The following is an 18,638-nucleotide window of genomic DNA, read 5'->3' on the forward strand; positions in this document are numbered from 1 at the left end:
GCATGAAAAACTTCACATAGAAAATAGCAATTATTGGGGTGCCTGGGTGGCTCAGTCAGTTGAGCGTCCAACTTTAGCTCAGGTCATGATCTCGCGGTCCGAGAGTTTGAGCCCCGCGTCAGGCTCTGTGCTAACAGCTCGGAGCCTGGAGCCTGCTTCAAATACTGTGTCTCCCTCTCTCTCTGCCCATCCCCCACTCATGCTCTGTCTCTCTCTCTCTGTGTCAAAAATAAATAAAAACATTAAAAAAAATTAAAAATAAATAAATAAAAAGAAAATAGCAATTACTTAGATTTTCACTTTTTAAAAAAAATAAATGTTCAAAGTACTTTTATCTCTCTAATCTTATTTGTTCCTACTTTTGTATATATTTGAAATTTTCCATAAAAAAGTTAGAAATATAATACTTAAATACATATATAACTCCAGAAACCCACCCCTTCCCGTCGCTTCCACTGAATCACCATTATCTTTCCCTTGGATTAATATAACTCCCTTAAAAAGCCTCCCAATATCTACCTTCCCTTCCCTACCCTGTGTTTTTCAACACAGCAGCCAGAAGGATCCTTTAAAATCTAAATCAGATCATGTCACTCTGACAAAACACTGAAAGGTCTCCCATTTCATTCAGAGAAAAAGCCTGTATCCTCAGTGGCCTACAATCAGATCCCCTATTTAGCTGACATGCATTCTTGTTTTCATGGATTGTCTGGGAGAAATAATTCCAAGTGGAAAAAATACCCTTGAGCAAAGGCCCTAAAACAGGAGCAAGCTTGGTAAAGCTGAAGAGCACAGAAAGCCTAGTATGATTCCCCCAAATCTTCTATAGAGCTGACCAAAAATAGAAGCAATGTTCAGGAAATACAAGCTGACTCAGCATTCCTAGAACTCAGGAATGATGTGGTAAAAATAAAATGGGTTTTGGAATCATACAAACTTGCTTAAACTCTTGTCTTCCCACTTACTAAAAGTCAAATTCAGATCCTTAATTTTTCTTACTTAAAAAATGGGGAAAATAGTAATGATTTTCTGCAATTGTTTTTAATTGAGGTGTGATAAATATGTAAACCATCTAACGTGGTGCCTAGCATATAGCTGATATTTCAGTAAAGTAAGTAATAACATAAGAACATAGGTAAGAACATGTACCCTTCTCTTATAGAGAAAACAGAACAAAGTAGTCTTGATTGAATAGACAGGAAAACTCTTTTCTCAAAATATGCCTCACTAAGCCTATGTGGTAGAGTAAGCCTTGGCCTAGCAGGTGAGAACTCTTAGTTCTAGTCCGGTCTATGATAGAACTAGCTAGGGACTGTGGGTGAGCCACTTCATTTATTCAGAATTGAGTTCAATCATCTTTTTTTTTTTTTTTGTAGGCTCTGTGCCCAATCATGACCCCTAGATCAAGAGTCACATGCTCTACCCACTGCACCAGCCAGGTGCCCAATCATCTTCAAAATAAGGCAATTGGACTAGATGATCTTTAATCATTCTCTCACAGTACTAAGATTCTATGATATCTGAATAACATTCAGTGATTCTTCCTTTAAATAGTCCTCTGGTATGTGTCACCAGAAGGCGCTGCAATAACAGAGAGTGGGCTGGGCAGAGGGAGATATCTCTTAAGCTCATAAAAGCATGGCTAGCTTCATGCAGGTGCACCTTGTGCGGGCTCAGAAGGGCCTTGTGTTTGGTTTAACGTGCTGCTGTTACTGTGTTAAAATTCTCAATAAATTTTGAACAAGAAGCTCACATTTTCATATTAAACTGGGTCCTGCAAATTATGTAGCTGGTCCTGTTCCTATGAGCTGACTATGAATAAGTATAAAAGATATTTCCTGTGAGCAAATAGAGACTGGCAGCAAGAGATCCCTGGGAGCCTGAAGAGAAGTGACTGGGTGAGTAAGATAGTTGTCTGGGGTAGAACGTGAATGGGAGGGGATTTTGTGGGGATCAGAAAGGGAGGAAGTTCACTGTGGATGAATTCTTCAAACTGAATGTTTCTTTACCTTCGGCAACTACTTGCTTTCTCTGAACTATAGTATAAGACTGCCATCTACTGGTCAATGACACAAAGTCTTTGAAAGACTTCCAATTCAGGGTCTTTACATTTCACTGTCCAAAGGGTAATCCAGAAAGATTTAACATATTCTGCAGTTTAAAACAATAATTATTAAGGGCTTCCTCAGTTACAGCTTCCAAACTAAAGTAATAACAAAGACCTGTCCACTTGAACAATCCCTTACACCTGCTTTTCTTTATTCAACAAAAAACAATTTTTAAAAAGCACTATGCAGCAGGCATCAAATGTTCAATGATGAACACCCATCAGTAGAAATATTTAGGTCATTAAGAGCTTCATCAAATGAATTCAAATGTTCAGGTTCATCTTCGGTCTGAATCAGAACACCTAGAATATCATCATCATCTTGTAGGGGTAGAGTTATACTTTTATATTCAGTGTATGCTAATATGCAAGATGGTATATATCTATGACCTTCAGGCCCAATGACCTACGTTCAGCCTATTGGGTAAAGCAGACATTCCTGGAGGATTGACTGGGAAAAAAAGAGTAAGCAAGGCAGTGGCAGAAGATGAAGAAAGTTAGGGGACATGGAACAAATTAATAGTCACCAAAAAAAATTAGTGTTCCAGGGAGGTTCTCATCATAGAATATCTACCCCCACTAAGAATTCTATCAAAATAAAGTATTACCAGAAGCACTCCCTTCTACAATATCTAGATTACCAGAAAGAAAAAAAGGGAATTTAGCATGATGTATAAATTTGTCAAGTCACCAAGGTGTATACCTGAAGCTAATATAGCACTGTGTGTCATCTATACTCAAATTAAAAAAAAGCGGAAGGTGGGGGGGGGGGGGGGCTTAAATACCTGTCCAATAATTGCTGGTGAGGGCTGCTGTTAAGGGAGAAGAATAACAGAAATTTGAAATCTGGAGGAGGAGGAGGAAGTTCTCCCCAGATCTCAGTCCAGTTTAAGGCCACATCACTCAGACTACAGGGGTATAACTGGTTATTTTCAAACAATTCTTATACACTCATTACATTCACTGGAGAAAATATCTGAGAGCCAAAGACTCTGTTTCTTCACTCAAAAACAAACAAAAATCCAGGGCCTGGCTGAGCCTGGCTGGCTCAGTCAGAAGAGCATGCAACTCTTGATCTTGGGGTCTTGAGTTTGAGTCCCATGTGGGGTGTGGAGATTATAAAATAAAATTAAAACAACAAAAAAACCCAAAAGTCCTTTTAGTGAAGGAGTTTATGCTTAATGCCATTTCTTGGTTTGCTTTAGATAATTTTTTATACAATATATCAAGATTAGCAAGGGTATCAAAGGACATAAATATGACACAGGACTTCTCTTCAACACATCCTTAGAACAGAAAAACCTGAGTGAAGACGGAGCTTATTTCACGTTCCCAATCCCCACTGGCTGTTGGTTCTGTGATTTCATAGCACAATGTGTTCACCAATATCATTATTCTGTATTAAATTTGTTTGACTGTCTCTTCTAGTCTGTGAGGTTTGGGAGGGCTAGGATAGAGAGTTATATCTATACTCCACCACACCCCTTTAACACAAAGTGAACTTCAACAATTGTAGTTGAATAAATAAATGGGACCTGATAAAAAGACTCAGCCTCAGCAAGCCAGCCTTCACCATCCTGTGTTCTGAGAACTTATATATGGAAGCTCTACAGAGGGAACCAGTTCTAGTTATTCCTTATATCCAGATAACCTTATTCTGAACCAGGTCACCAGTACCCTGGTCATTTATTAGGCTAGCTGATGCAAAGACAGTCAATCTATAATACTTGAGAGCAGCCTATGAGAATTTTGTCCAAGATCAATAATACTAATTAATTAAACGAGTTAGAGTCTCTCTTGGAAACCTGACTTCAATATGTGGAAAAAGTCATCAGCTAGTAATGATGGGCAAAAGTTCAAAGGCACAGAAGAAAAGGCAGACAACAGAGACCATGAGGCAAAAAGGGTCATGATCGAGTTCCGATAAAAAACTGGATAGAAGAAAAGAGCGTGAAATAGTAGGTTTTTAGAGGTAGAAATGATGAATTCTTGCTTCTGGTGGATGAAAGTATAACTTGTTCACCACAGCATCGTTGGATCCTGGGTGGCCAAGAATACATACTTCTTTAACCAAATATGAACTACGCACCTACTATGTGACAAATATGACATGCGTTTCAGTGGTGAACAAGAGAAATCTATTTTGTTCCCATGGAGCTTTGAATCTAGCTTAGAAGCTTAGAACCTAGAAGTAGAATACTGACACTGAACAAGTAAAAACAACTGTGGTACATGTTATAAAGAAGTAGTGTAGATTCTCATAGAAACATGCAACATCTTAGATTATATTTTCCATTGGTCTATTTTTTGCCAAGATGACTGATTATATAGGCCTTCCTGAATTCAAAGAGGCCTAACACACACTTGAGATTCTTTTCATTCTTATTTTCATTTGTAACCATACATGAAAATGCTAGTTCCCAGGGCCTACAAAATCTTCACAATACAAATTTGCTCCAAAATACAAAGAAGAAACTGTAAAATCTAAACAATTGTTTTACTCACAGAATACATTCAGATGCAGTTCAATGCAATCTTACTACCACAAGTCAACACATATGGTGTTTACAATATGCTAGATGTTGTTCAAAGTGCTTTATAAAAATCAGTTCACATTAATCCTCACAATTCTATACAATAAGAACTAGTGTTACTATACTCATAAAAGAAGAAACTGAGGCAAAGAATGGTTATATAACTTGGCTAAGGTTAATAGCCAGTAAGTGGCTATACCAGGATTTGAACCTAAGCAGTCTGGTTTTAGAGTCTAGAGGTTCTGGAATCCAGATTCAATTTAATTTGATGTGATTATGTAGGCAAATTTTCTTCCAAAATATCATTCAGCAAATATTTATTGAGCATTTATTATATGTAGGTGCTTATCTAGCTGTTAGAGATACAACAGTGAACAACAACAACAAAACCCAAAAATCCCTGTCTTCATGAAGGGGATACAGATAATACACAAGAAGTAAAATATGTGGTATATTAGATGGTATAAATGCTATGGAGAAAAAAAGTCAGGAAGAGGGATGAGGAGGAGTGCCAGGGGTGAGATGGTGGGTACAATTTTAAATAGGGTGTTCAAGGACCATAACCTGAGTAGGTGATGTTTGAGCAATAACTGAAAGAAGTGAGGGAATGTGCCATTCTAAGTGTGCCTTACATGATATTAGGTAGAGTAAGAGTCTTGGGTTTGGATCCTTGGATGCATGACAGTATTAAAATAGCCCTGGAGTTACATTTAGTGACTTTCTGGGATTTGCAATATAAAGGGCCTAACTAGCACATTCTATGAGGGCTCCAAGTTGCTAGCTTAGGAAGAGCAGAATAATGAAACTGAGCATTATTAAAAGAGCCAACAGCCTCTGCATTTATTTTGAGCTGGAATTTGTGTAGGAATACTTTGTGAGTTGGCAGTGTTGAAAACTTCATGAACTTTATTCTTCCCAGTTTCTAAAGTTGATACAGTATTCTACTCTGCCTGGGTTAGAACTGATGTAGTATATTCTATAGCTGTTGAGTGGAGTATCCCATATATGTCTATTAGGTCTAATTGATTTACAGAGTTGCTCAAAATGTCTATTTTTTTTAATTTTTATTAAAAGAGAGAGCAGGGGAGAGGGGCAGAGAGAGAGAGGGAGAGAGGGGGAGAGAGAGAGAGAGAGAGAGAGAGAGAGAGAGAATCTCAAGGAGGCCCCATGCCTAGCATGGAGCCCAACACAGGGCTGGATCCCATGACACTGGAATCTTGACCTGAGCCAAAATCAAGAGTCAGACACTCAACTGACTGAGCCACCCAGGTGCCCCAAGATCCCTATTTTCATACTGATCATCTGTCTAGATCTTTTACCCATTATTGAAAGTGGGATATGGAAATTTCTTTTTTTTTTTAATTTTTTTTTTAACGTTTATTTATTTTTGAGACAGAGAGAGACAGAGCATGAACAGGGGAGGGGCAGAGAGAGAGGGAGACACAAAATTGGAAGCAGGCTCCAGGCGCTGAGCCATCAGCCCAGAGCCCGACGCGGGGCTGGAGTTCACGGAGTGTGAGATCGTGACCTGAGCTGAAGTCGGACGCTTAACCGACTGAGCCACCCAGGCGCCCCGAGATATGGAAATTTCTAACTAGTATTGTAGAACCATCTATTTCTCCCTTTAATTCTGGCTTTGTATTCTTCATATATTTTGATTAAACATTTGCTTGGTTGTTGTAAACCTCTGACTATTTCCCAGAGTTCTGACAAACTCGTTTCAAATAGTTTCTGCCTATATTTAAATGTTTCTGGAGGCTTGGCATTGCCTACTCCACCAATTTGAACACGGGTCTCCCAAGGTGACTTTTTGACACAGCTCTCACCAGAGCAGAAAAGAAAAAAAAAAAAGTAAATATGTCTTCTAACAGGACATATTTATATATGAACATAAAAACTGACCCTCTCTAGTAGGGGCTTCTCTAGCAGGGGTCATTCCTGCATCTATCTCTTCCATTTCATATCAGCCCCTGAGGAATCATAGAACTCCATGAAAAGTAGTTTGAAAAGCAGTATTATAAGCCATTATACCCCTTCACAGTTATGTGTCTGTTGCTTATGACCTGACGTTAGAAACAGTTAAATAATAATTAATTTGGGGCTAAGTTATCTCTTGCTTATTTTTAAACTTACTTGTTTTCAAAAAACCTTCTTCCCAACTTCTGGTGCATTTTCATTGAGAAAATTTGGAAAATACGAAAAAGCACAGAGAACAAAATGATCTGTGATGCCATCTTTCAGAGATAACTGCTGATAATATGTCAACATTTTTCATGTTTACAAAATAAGTTTAATAATGGTTAACATTATATATATATATAGCAGTTATCACCTTGGCATCCATTTACTTAACACTGTTATTCCATTCAGGCCTATGTTAATATCACCATGTCTACTCTTGGAAGCCTATTATATAATTTTATAAGAGAAGACTTGTCAAGTATTGACTAATCTTTCAATCTCCAACTCAATGCCTGTCCCTCCTACACCTTTCAATGAAACAAAAACAGGTTGATCACTCAGTTGATTAGTATAATGAGATTTCTAGGTTGTAGGTTTCAACATCTTTGTCATCTATGCCTACCAATTTAAGCCTTGCCCTACTGAAGTTGTTTTGAAACTTTAAAAAGAAGCAGAATGCCTTCTTTATATTGAAATGAAATCTTTCATGAAACTCTAAAATTTAAATAAACAAAACTGAGCTTTTGTGGTTGAAGTGTGCACATGTGTGAGAAGGTAGGTGGAAGAGGATAGGTAGTTTGTTCATAGCCAATCCTGCTCAGACTTCCTAACACCAAAACCATGATGCAGGACCTCAGGACTCTGGGACAGAGTGAACATCACATTGCTCTGCTAAATGTCCTCAGTCAGTACTGCTAATGAATTAAATGACTACTGCACCTAAACCTTTGGCTGCTCAGACAGAGCCTGACACACAGGAGGCATTTAAAGAGTATTTATTGAAATTAAAGACAAGAAATCCAAAAGGGGAGAATGGATTAGTGCATATCCATTACTACCACTGGAAAAAAACCTCAGAAAGCATCCCCACTGAGAGTGGTAGATCAGTAGTGACATATCTTAGTGGTATCATTATACTATTATGTTAAAACAGAGCTAATTCCACAAGTATTTTTTTTTACCAGAATTGTATCAGTGGTTGCAGAACACAACAAAATATAATTGAATAAATATTTAATTTTTCTATGTTCAAGGTACTGTTGAAGGACTGTGGAAACTACAAAGCTGGTAAAAAATATAGTTTCCCTTCTAAAGGATACTTAATACTCTAATAGGGGAGAAAATTTATATAACGTTGTGTTATAAAGCAAGCCAGTGTGCCAGACAATATGTCAAGAAAATTTTGACGTTTTTTGAGTTGAAGGTAAAAAAAATTTGGAAAAATGATCAGCCCAGGGGATAGCCTCATCAACAGGTGGTTGCTATACAATGTAGAGGATAATAACTAATGCAAAAGGAAGGTAAGAAAAGTATGGAAGTAAATACTTTACTGCCTTGATCTTGAGAAGTTAACCCTCTCCCCAAGAAGAAAGCATGGTATATGAAATAGGTGGAGACAAATTAAATGTGAAGTTTTTACAATTTGTATGTTAGAAATACTGAGAATGGAGAAATCAATGTGATTTCTAGAGGGAAACTTTATGAAGTTGGCATTTGAATTGAAAAAGGATGCGGAGGATTAGGATAGAAGGGGAAGTATTACAGGTTAATGAGTACACACATCAAAGGCCAAGAGGAGAACAGTTTCTCTGAGAAAGAAGGAAGATAGCAATCTGGCTACAACAAAAGGTGTTTGCTGGACACGAGTTTAGCTGAGTAGGGTGGAGACAGACTAATGGTGGGATACATGGATGGGAGCTGCTGAAGGCCAAGATGAAGATAAAAGGGAAGCTGCAACAAATAGCAATTAATTGTGATGACTATACAATGCTCAAAGGAAACAATAATAGAAGTGAACAGCAATGATGGTGGAAAAGAAAAAACAGACAAAATTCCCCAGAAGACAGAGAAATAACTTGGTGTACCAATCCACAGAGTTATTGGAACACTCATTCAATTTGGAAAGGAGACAAAAATGCAATGAAGATAAGAAAGGGGTAACTTAAGAAAAATCCATGTTTTCAGATGACAATTAGCAAAGTATTTATTTATTTATTTATTTATTTATTTATTTATTTATTTATTTACTGTTGGAAAGGTTACTCTATCTATAAAATTAGTTTAACTCCTAGGATAATCATGAGGATGATTTATTATACAGACATACTAACTCAACAGTTGTCTGAAGAAATCTGTATTATCACCTTAGGTTAAAGCATAATTTATCACTCCCTCTTAAGAACTTACTACACTTGAACTTCAGAAGTTTGGAATGTCTTCCTAAAAAATACCTATCTTTGGCCTGATGGTAATGGCATGCTCATACACTATCTTCTCTACCCTAGCTCCAATCAGATTGTGTTGACAGTATTGTGAACATGACGGATCACGGTTGCAGTATAATAACTCATTCTGTAGTTTCTGGTACATATTTTTCACGGACATATCAGGCAGAAAGGTTTAAGGGAAAATGCTAAGCTCCTACCTCACTAACAATGTATCTGAATTTCAGTAAAGTACTTTCTTTGAAATTAAATTGCTTATAATTTAAGGAACATAGTGAATTCTACCACCATACTCCATATTCATTTCTGTCTATCAGGTAGAATAATCAAGAATCACTGGAATTTTTACAGGGGTGAAGTCTGAACAGGTGACAGACTCTTTCCAATGAATTTAGTCTACATGACCCCTCTCTGTTTGTATTAATTGTTCTCCCAAATGTGACAGACCTTCCTACTCAAGAAATCAGACCCTAGTACCAACATCCTCTCACAGATGAACATGTGACTCTTTGCTAAGGACAAGTTTCAAACCATTTCAGAACTTGTTCAGTTTATGTCAGGCTATTTCTACATTTACAATTTCAATGATTTTTATCAATCCTATTTCAATAATTAGAAGTAGCTGATTCAATCTTGCCACTGAAAAGAATGCTTCCATCATTATATGGGTAATAGTTCGCTTGCCTCCATTAATTTTTGTAAAGTCTCAGTGTCACTATGATCAGGGTCTTTTCCAACCTATTACCAGCCTATAATCTGGGCTACATCACACAGTCTAGCTAATTTTCAGATAACAGTCTTCTCATTCCCCAAAGCTACAAAGCAAAAGGACAATGGTATTTTTCTTTAAGGTAGCAGACTATGTTTGTCTCTATTACTGGGTAATTGATTTGGAGGCAAATTAAAGCAAGTGTAGGCATCTGTAGAACAGCATTAAAAATGCTGGATTTGTGGGGCGCCTGGGTGGCTCAGTCGGTTGAGCGCCCGACTCAGGTCATGATCTCGCACTCTGTGAGTTCAAACCCCGCGTCGGGCTCTGTGCTGACAGCTCAGAGCCTGGAGCCTGTTTCAGATTCTGTGTCTCCCTCTCTCTCTGACCCTCCCCCGTTCATGCTCTGTCTCTCTCTGTCTCAAAAACAAATAAACATTAAAAAAAAAATGCTGGATTTGGAATCAATTTTAGGCTTTATAATTTTTTTTTTAGTAACTGTAGACTCTGTACCCCTTTTGTGTCTCACTTTCTAATTCTGTAAAATGGAGTAATCACAGCTTCAAAGAGGTTTTATCAAGATTTAGTGGCACACAGCCATACCTTCATTCATACTGCACGAAGAGAACCACTAATACATATCTGCATTTTCTGAACAACCCAAGATTCATAACATGACAGGGGAGAAAATATTTAAAATGGGAGCCACCAGGGAAAATCCAGGCAGTATAGTGAAGGAGTTCAGAGCATGTCACCCCAAAATATGCTGTTTTAGCATATTGATTATTTTAAGTTAAAGGAGCTTGAGAAACAGCAGGTACAAGAGGGGCACTCTGACCTTCCTTATTCTTCCTGGCAGGAGATAAAACTCCCATGTCAAAGATCCCCTCCCTCTACCAGGAGGAAGAAAATCATTCCCCTCACCAGAGATGGGGAATCACGCTGAGAAATCTGTACAAACAAGACTTGTTACACTAATGCTTATCCTCCTAGTCATTTCTCCACAGTTTGCTACCCCTGGCCCAAACTCCTTGGCCTTACTTGGTTCTTTGTCTAAAAGATATAAAAGCGTTCTGTTCTGGTCACTTCTTCAAGTCTTCATTCTCTTGTGAACGTTGTCATGTACATGTAAAATAATAATAATAATAAAACTTGTATGCCTTTCTCCTGTTGATCTTGTTTTTCTCTTTCTTTCTTTCTTTCTTTCTTTCTTTCTTTCTTTCTTTCTTTATTTTCTTTCTTTTCTTTTCTTTTCTTTCTTTCCTTTCTGAGGGAGACAGAGAGATAGAGAGACAGAGAGACAGAGAGAGAGAGAGAGCATGCAAGAGGGGGAACGGAGCAGAGGGAAAGAGAGAGAACCAAGCAGGCTCCACATTCAGGTCAGCCTGGAGCCCAGCTTGAAGCTTGATCCCATGACCATGAGATCATGACTGGAGCCAAAATCGAGTCCAATGCTCAACTGACTGAGCCACCCAGGTGCCCCCCTCCTGTTAAACTTTCTTATGTCAGTTTAACTTTTAGGCCCTGCTGGAGACACAAAGAGGGTAGGTAGAGGAGCATTTTTCCTTACCTACAGTTTTGCTGACAAGGATGGAATGTCACTGGTTGTACACTGCTCACTCCAGGGCCACTGCAGCTGAGAGATCCTGGGATCTCTGACACAGCCAGCACAAGGTAAGAATTCTTACCAGTTAGTCTCCTGGATCTCTGCCTGCAAGATCCAATCCAACAAAAGTATTAAGAGTCTCTCCTCATGTTTTACCTTTTCCAAATTTAGATTAACAGAAGAAAACACTGGTGTGAACTAGTTCTTTAGGCATAGTGATTTGATATTTTGTTATGAGTATTCTTGTTTTTGATTTCCAATAGCCGTTAAAAAAAAAAAAAAAAAGGAAACAATCTCTCTAGACCCAGCACCCTCAGAGGGTTCACTCCCTTCTCCCCTTCTGTGGGGCAATACCCTCCTGATAGGGTCAACTAACCCCAAGGTGCACCCCAGAGCTCACCATCAACCTCATAGTAGAGGATCAGGAACTGGTTCTTAATTGACACTGATGTGACTTTACCATCTGTTCAGAGGATTTTATCTCTACCTGTCACCTCTGATTCTATTCAAGCTTTCAGTCTCTGGGCAACCTATTTCACTGTCTATATCCTAGGCCTCCCGGATACCTTTAGGCCCTCTTAACACCCATCATGCCTTTCTGTTTTCTGACTCCTCCCCAACAAATCTCTTAGGTAGAAATTTGTTATGTAAATTTAATGCCACCATACAGTGTAACGAGAAATGTGTTTTTATTTTCCTGCATCTGACCAAACAGCAAACTTTTTTACCCTAATGGAAACCCATCTCAACTGAAAATCTTCTGAAGAAGATGCAATCTTAAAAGATATCCCAACTAGCACCCAGGCCTCACATGCAAATGAGGTTGAATTGTTACAGCAACAGAGTTGTGCATATTACTGGAAAAGGAGCAAACTTCCCCCACGTGTAGCCCAGTGCTGCCCTCGTTAGTGCCCTCGTTAGTGCGCAGCGAGACACTGAACCCACTCTCTTTTACAGCAGGATATTCTCACTTCCTCGCTTTGTAACACTACAATCTTACCAGTAAAGAAAGAGGGAAACTGGATTCAGACTGGATTCAAATCTATTAATTTAAAGAACATCTGAGAGCCATTAATGCCTTTGTAATTCCTCATCACTCCAGAGTCCCTAATTCAGCTACCATTCTTATCTCAATTCCTACTGACCCAGCCTGATTTACAGTAATTAACCTCTGCTGGGCTTTCTTTTCAACTCCATTGCACCCTAACTCACAATTCCTCTTTGTATTTACATTTAGAGAGAGACAATTAACATAGACTGGTATACCTCAGGGACATTGCAAGTTTCCCTCAATATTTTTCCAAGTCCCTAACGCCAGGGTAGATTCCAAGGCTCTACTCTTGTTCAGTATGTTTATGATCTTTTACTTTGTAACCAAACTAAGCAGCATGCTCTTATAGTAGCTGAAAGAGGCCATAAATCCTCTTAAACTAAACTTGTAGGGGGACAAACAACTGTTACCTACTAAGGACATGAGATACCTGAAGTCATTCAAAAGCTCACTCTCAAATGCCTTGAGTCAGTTTTGCCGATCCCTCTTCCACAAATGAAAAAACAGCTACATAAATTTCTACAGGCAGCTGGCTACTGCCACAAATGAATTCCTAACTTTTCTGCCCTGGCTAAATCTTTAGAAGCCTCCTCCTGGATGCTACTTCAGAGCTCATTTCCAGGCCCTCATTAACCTCCTTGGAAGGCGTAAAATTAGCACTGTGAACACCCACAATTCTCAGCTACCTAATTTTTTTTTTTTTTAACGTTTATTTATTTTTGAGACAGAGAGAGACAGAGCATGAACGGGGGAGGGGCAGAGAGAGAGAGGGGGACACAGAATCGGAAACAGGCTCCAGGCTCCGAGCCATCAGCCCAGAGCCCGACGCGGGGCTCGAATTCACTGACCGCGAGATCGTGACCTGAGCTGAAGTCGTACGCTTAACCGACTGCGCCACCCAGGCGCCCCTCAGCTACCTAATTTTGACAACTTTTTTTTTTTTTCCTATAGTGCCACAAAAATACTGGGATTGCTATGGGAATTCCAGGAAAATCTTTGCCTCTCAGGTAAGTCCTTCCTGTCAGCTGGATCCTGTGACAGCAGGCATGCCCTCATGCCTGTGTGCGGTAGCCACAGCTGCCTCCCTAGCTGACAAAGCCAGTTCCCTGAGATCAGGCTCCCCATTCACCTCTATGTTCCTTTATGTTCATAAGACACCACACCTCTCTACGTGGTGGCCTCTATTATCCAACCCTTCTTTCATCTTCCATCACTGTAACACTTTAAATCTGACTACTCTATTATCCCTTCCTTGATAATGGAGAACATCACTCCATTCCACAGAATTACTTAACAAATATAGAAATTGTCTCAGGGTACCTGGGTGGCTCAGTCGGTTGAGCAGCCAATTGGTTTTGGCTCAGGTCATGATCCCAGTGTTGGCAGATCAAGCCCAGCATTGGGCTCCGTGCTGAGTGTGGAGCCTGCTTCAGATTTTCTCTCTTTCCCTATGCCCCTCTCCCCTACTCACATGCTCACACACTCTCTCTCTAAAAAAACAAAAACAAAAATTATCTGAAAGCCATGAGAGGATCTCTTAGATACCACCCCCTTTACACAACCGAGACTTAAGTTCTATTTTGTGATCGTTCCTACAGAGGAAATTTCTGGGGAAACATGATAACTGGCTGTGCCATAGTTTCCCCACATAAAACATCTGAGGCACACTCTCTGCCCACTGTAAAGTTAGTTAGCCCAAGGTGCTAAACTCATCAGGCTGTTGACACAATCTGGAAATCCTGTGGATTCTTTTTTTTTTTTTTTAATTTTTTTTTTAACCTTTATTTATTTTTGAGACAGAGAGAGACAGAGCATGAACGGGGGAGGGGCAGAGAGAGAGGGAGACACAGAATCAGAAGCAGGCTCCAGGCTCCGAGCCATCAGCCCAGAGCCCGACGCGGGGCTCGAACCCATGGACCGCGAGATCGTGACCTGAGCCGAAGTCGGATGCTTAACCGACTGAGCCACCCAGGCGCCCCGAAATCCTGTGGATTCTTAACCTCTCTTGCTGGTACTCCTCTCGCCAATGGGCATATAATTGCTGCCCTATACATGCTATTCACTTCCCTGCTAAAATTGATATTGTTGGCTGTGTAGCCATACTAAGGAGACAGATATTGTATCTCTAGGGAATAGCAGGGCTGACAAGGCTGCTACCTTTGCAGCCCCAAATAGAACCCCTTTTCTTTTTCCACCCAATTTAAAACCCTGCTTTTATCCCTGACTGACAGTATTAACCATTCAGGCAAATACCCCACAATTTGAAAAAGACAAATGGATACAAAAGAGTGCCAAACAATTAGATTATACATTGGGTCAAACAGACTTCCTGTGGTCCCCTTTCTTTTGACCTTTTGGCTTACACTCATCTCCCATCAGATGGGACATACGGGTAGATGGGAGATACTTAAGGAGTTAAAAGAGAATTGGTTCTTCCCTGGCATCCACAAAACTTCTGGCCAGGGGCGCCTGGGTGGCGCAGTCGGTTAAGCGTCCGACTTCAGCCAGGTCACGATCTCGCGGTCCGTGAGTTTGAGCCCCGCGTCGGGCTCTGGGCTGATGGCTCAGAGCCTGGAGCATGTTTCCGATTCTGTGTCTCCCTCTCTCTCTGCCCCTCCCCCGTTCATGCTCTGTCTCTCTCTGTCCCAAAAATAAATAAAGGTTGAAAAAAAAAAAATTAAAAAAAAAAAAAAAAAAAAAAAACTTCTGGCCAAATTATTTCCCAGTGTACTACTTACAAATCTCACCAAATTTCTGGAGGAAACCAACGTACCTCAGGAAATCCTCCAAGACCACATTGTCCCTTGTGAAACCCCACAATGGATTCCATAGATTTATCTCCAGTGTCAGGCTATTCCCACTATTTGGTTATGTCTGTATACTTAGTGGGTAGACTGAATACTATCCAGCTAGAAGTACCAATGCCACAGCAATGGTGAAGAATTAATAACTGAGAGTATTCCTTGTTTTGGCATTCTTTATGGATTGGGTCATATAAAGGGACTAATTTTACAGCAGAAATCAACCACTTTCTTGCAAAAACTTTGGGGTACTCATTAAAATTTCACACTTTGTGCCATCCTTAATCCTCAAGGCAAAGTGAATATAAAAATCCAGACATCAAAAGGACTTTAGAAAAAGTCTGTTAAGAAACTGGACTTAATGGCCAGAAGCATTACCTCTGGCCCTTATAAAAATCTGGAATACTCCAAAGGGAAGACATTATTAACATCTTTAGAAATAATGTTTGGTCACTTTATTCCTACTAGCATCCCTAAACCTTCTATTTCTGGATTGAGTGAACATTATAGGGGCTTAAGTGAAAAACTCAATGCTATTGATGTGATATGGGCTAAGAGTGAAAGATCAAGAAAGATTTCTTGAGATGGTACAAAAAAAGTGTTTTTATTATACCATGGTACAGGACCTGGGGGCAGAAGAGCTGCAATGTGACTGTGAGAAGTGATTATACTTTAAATTGGGGGGGAGGGGGGAGAGATAAAGGAAGTTTCCAAAAGGATTTTCATATCTTAAAGAAGACTTATAGGATCCTACAGGTCAGGCCAATGTCAAGCTAAGGTTGCTTTTTGCCTGTAGCAAAGCATTAACTTAAGGCAGCTGTGAGTTCCTGAGGAATGTCATACTCTGCCTGCCTCAAGTATTTTCAATGGGCTGCAAGTTCTAAGGAGATTTCATTTTATCTGCATTTCTTTTGCCTTTGTTCTCCACATCACCATGACTAGCTATATACAAGAACTAACTAGTTTAATTGGAGGATATCATCAGCAAGTTACAATGGCATGGCCTCTGCTGACTGGCCATCCCTTTTGACCAGAAGATTAGATGTACATCAAGGCTTTTAGAAGAAAGCATTGTCACCTCACTGAGAAGACCATTATGATGTACTGCTAACCACTCACACTGCTATCAAAATAAAAGAAAAACCCTCCTAGACTCACACAAACCATGCCAAGTTAGACCAGGATTAGCACTCCCAGGACAATTGGAAGACCACCCCTTAAGTTGACCTTAAAGTAAGGATTTCCCGGGCAAATTCCCAGGCACCAGAAACAGACAAAATCACCAAGTACACAGCTTTTCCCAAGGTCACAGATCAAGAAACATTCACTTCCACCTATTTTCTCCCCCAATGGGTCTCCCTACTCCCAAAGGGAAATTTTAAAAGATCTTCCTTTTAACAAAGCCTCCCTTCTTTAGCCATTTATCAAAAGGCTGGCTGGAGATTGCTTGTCTCAGTCTATCCCATTTTCACCCTGATCCTCCATTATGGGCTCTCTTTCCAGCTGGTGTCTCACTTACTAACCCTTACTGTTTTCTCAGCAAGTTATGCACAGACCTGACACCCCCTAAACCACTTTTCAAACCCTGGCCACATTAACTAATCAATCTGATTGCTGATTATATCAACATCTAGATCACGCAAAAGAACTTGAAATTAATTTTTATTCCTGCCAATAAGACCAACTGGTGGACCAACTCTGGAAAATGGATGCATGACAGGGTATGGCATCCATGACCAGAAAAAACACATCACTCTTCTCTTTTTGGTGAGTAAATTGTACACGGGAAAGCCTCTACAGAAGCTCAAGGACTGTCCTTTGTTCAAAGACATTAGAAGGGATCTCTCCCCCCTTAGCATTGAAAACTGTGATGGTACTGGGCTTTTCCCACCTGACATACCAAGACAATATTACAATCAAACCTTGCGGTGCACTTCCACAGGTAGCACCCTCAAGCCTCTCGTGAAGGTCAGAAATGGTCTCAATACTTACTGACTCTTACAGTACAGACCCTTGCCAAACCACCAGATATTACAGCTGGCTCACAAGCCACCCTTGCGTGACCTGGGAGCAGCTGAGCTGCCAAAGGCGGAAGATTACATATGGGGAGACCAAAACATTGCACTAACTTGGTCAGGTAACAAGACCAAGCCTTACAGCGGCCAAGGCCTAACTGCAGGTCTCCTACATCAGATATTTCACAACCTGTTCTGCGCCTATGGACTGACAAGGATACACGGAAGACAAAGATGTGCAGATAACAACATGACAGGTGACAAGATACACCAAACCCCAATTTAGTAAGTCACAAGTTTCATTGTGACCTTAGCCATGAACAATACTGTTTTTTTTTTTTTAATCTTATGTGATGATAAGGTATATACAGAGTTCCACCTAGACGGCCAAGATGATGGGGCCTCAGATTCCTGATGCCCTCTGTCATCAGGTACTCCACCTTAAATGCCAGCCAAATTACAAACTTGGGTTCCTTTGGTCATAAAGTAGTGCCACATAAATATACTAGACAAGATGTTATAGAATACTGGCTTGTGTATCACAATTCTAAGTTTTTTCTCAATACTGAGCTCCTTTTTCCCAGGCTTTGGAACTTGAGTTGGAAAAGATAGTTCTAAATCTTTCCATAGTAACAGAACAAGAGTTTAGTTATCACTACACAAACACTGGAAGCCATTCTACCAGAAGTTAGCAGTTTAGGCTCTATTGTGCTCCAAAGTTGCCTTCCCCTACGCACACTGACAGCCCAAAAGGAGGAGCTTCGTCACTGGCGAAGGAGGCTGCTTCTGTGTAAATTGCTTGAGAAAACAGTGTCCAGAGCTGCACACTCTCGGTCAGACAAATGAGGTTCAGCCATTCTATACAACGGACCTATTCCCAGGCATGGGAGACTGATTTAACAGCATATGGGGAAGTGTGCTTAGATTTGTTATTTCTTGTTTATTCATTCTTATTCTAATTTATGCTCTTCTTTCCCTTTGCAGATAGACTCTTGGTTGCTAATCCAATTCTTCCTTCCAGTGCCACAAATTCAGCTTTATGTGAAACTTCTAAGAAACTTTCAGAGGAAATGAAGGAGTTCAGAGCATGTCACCCCAAAATATGCTGTTTTAGCATATTGATTATTTTAAGTTAAAGGAGCTTGAGAAACAGCAGGTACAAGAGGGGCACTCTGACCTTCCTTATTCTTCCTGGCAGGAGATAAAACTCCCATGTCAAAGATCCCCTCCCTCTACCAGGAGGAAGAAAATCATTCCCCTCACCAGAGATGGGGAATCACGCTGAGAAATCTGTACAAACAAGACTTGTTACACTAATGCTTATCCTCCTAGTCATTTCTCCACAGTTTGCTACCCCTGGCCCAAACTCCTTGGCCTTACTTGGTTCTTTGTCTAAAAGATATAAAAGC

This window comes from Lynx canadensis, chromosome B1, assembly GCF_007474595.2.
Source record: "Lynx canadensis isolate LIC74 chromosome B1, mLynCan4.pri.v2, whole genome shotgun sequence".
Lineage (NCBI taxonomy): Eukaryota > Metazoa > Chordata > Mammalia > Carnivora > Felidae > Lynx > Lynx canadensis.